Genomic DNA, 2,581 nt, shown 5'->3' with positions numbered 1-2,581 from the left:
ACACGTATACAATGTTTCGACCTATCATGTCGACACATCTATATATATTTCGGAACAACCATAGACACTCTATATGTGAATGTTGGAGTTAGCTATACAGGGTTGAGGTTGATTCCAAAATATATATAGTTTGAGTTGTGATCAATACTGAGATACGTATACACTGGGTCGTGGATTGACTCAAGATAATATTTATCGATTTATTTCTGTACATCTAACTGTGGACAACTAGTTATAGGTTACTAACGAGGACAGCTGACTTAATAAACTTAAAACATCAAAATATATTAAAAGTGTTGTAAATATATTTTGAACATACTTTAATATATATGTATATATTGTTATAGGTTCGTGAATCAACAGTGGCCAAGTCTTACTTCCCGACGAAGTAAAAATCTGTGAAAGTGAGTTATAGTCCCACTTTTAAAATCTAATATTTTTGGGATGAGAATACATGCAGGTTTTATAAATGATTTACAAAATAGACACAAGTACGTGAAACTACATTCTATGGTTGAATTATCGAAATCGAATATGCCCCTTTTTATTAAGTCTGGTAATCTAAGAATTAGGGAACAGACACCCTAATTGACGCGAATCCTAAAGATAGATCTATTGGGCCTAACAAACCCCATCCAAAGTACCGGATGCTTTAGTACTTCGAAATTTATATCATATCCGAAGGGTGTCCCGGAATGATGGGGATATTCTTATATATGCATCTTGTTATTGTCGGTTACCAGGTGTTCACCATATGAATGATTTTTATCTCTATGTATGGGATGTGTATTGAAATATGAAATCTTGTGGTCTATTGTTACGATTTGATATATATAGGTTAAACCTATAACTCACCAACATTTTTGTTGACGTTTAAAGCATGTTTATTCTCAGGTGAATATTAAGAGCTTCCGCTGTTGCATACTAAAATAAGGACAAGATTTGGAGTCCATGTTTGTATGATATTGTGTAAAAACTGCATTCAAGAAACTGATTTCGATGTAACATATTTGTATTGTAAACCATTATGTAATGGTCGTGTGTAAACAGGATATTTTAGATTATCATTATTTGATAATCTACGTAAAGCTTTTTAAACCTTTATTTATGAAATAAAGGTTATGGTTTGTTTTAAAAATGAATGCAGTCTTTGAAAAACGTCTCATATAGAGGTCAAAACCTCGCAACGAAATCAATTAATATGGAACGTTTTTAATCAATAAGAACGGGACATTTCAGTTGGTATCCGAGCGTTGGTCTTAGAGAACCAGAAAATTTGCATTAGTGTGTCTTATCGAGTTTGTTAGGATGCATTAGTGAGTCTGGACTTCGACCGTGTTTTCTTTAAAAATGATTGCTTAACATTTTTGTTGGAAACTATATATTTTTAACATATGAATATTATGTGATATATTAATCTCTTAACGTGTTTGATATTATGTGATAGATGTCTACCTCTAGAACAAGTCCCATTGACTCACCTAATAATAATGAAGAGTCAAATGTAAATTGGAATGATTCATGGACTGATTCACAAGTTCCCGAAGAGGAACCAGAAGAAGAGTCGGAACTGGAAGAAGAATCGGAACCGGATGAAGAAATAGAACCGGTGGGGGAAATAATAAAACGGTTAAGTAAAAGAAAATCCTCAACCAACCGACCAAGGTTAATTATGGTCAATGGTGTTTCCGCCGAGGAAGCAAAATATTGGGAGGATTACCAATTCTCCGATGAATCGGATTTCGACGAGAATTCCGATGATGTTATAGAAATTACCCCAACTGAATTTAAAAAGGCAAAAGAAAATAATAAGGGAAAGGGCATAAAAATAGAGAAATCTAATTCCAATCCCGATGAACTTTATATGTATCGTCAACCCCCGAAGTCCTTAAGTTGTAACAATGACCCGGGAACCTCTAAACCACCAGGTTTTTCTAAACCAATGTGGAAAATTACGGCTCGTATTAGGGGAACATCATATATCCCTAGAAACTTGGCAAAACGAACCAAAACCGAAGAAGAAGAAACAAGCGAGTCGGAATAAGATAGTTGTATTCGTGTGGTGTAATATATGTAATATAGTGTGCTTATGCTTTATGATATATGTAAAAATTGCTTGTATTAATAAGTATTTTTTTTTATGAATCTAACTCTTGTCTATTTTACAGTTTAAAAACACAAAATGGATAGACAACCCAATATTTTAAGAGACCTACTCGGAGACATGATTGATGAAATCTTGTCTAGAGTCGGCCAGAATTCCTCGGCACAACTATTTAAGGCGAGATCAGTTTGTAAGACATTCGAAGAACGTTCCAAGAATGTCTTGGTTTATAAGAGACTTTCGTTTGAAAGATGGGGGATATCACATTGGGAAACCCATAAGTTACGATGTGTTTACTTTGACGCATATATTGCGGGGAACCCAAATGCTATTTTACGCAACGGGTTAAGAAATTATTTTGACTCAATATATCCGAATATTGGACTTCGTGATTTAGAAAAAGCGGCTAACATGCAACATAAAGAAGCATGTTATGCTTACGGATTAGTAATGTTCGCTTCTCACCAAAGTGAGAAC

Source organism: Rutidosis leptorrhynchoides, chromosome 11 (genome assembly GCF_046630445.1).
Source record: "Rutidosis leptorrhynchoides isolate AG116_Rl617_1_P2 chromosome 11, CSIRO_AGI_Rlap_v1, whole genome shotgun sequence".
Classification (NCBI taxonomy): Eukaryota; Viridiplantae; Streptophyta; class Magnoliopsida; order Asterales; family Asteraceae; genus Rutidosis; species Rutidosis leptorrhynchoides.
The sequence above is the reverse complement of the archived record's forward strand: the minus strand, read 5'-3'. Positions refer to the sequence as shown.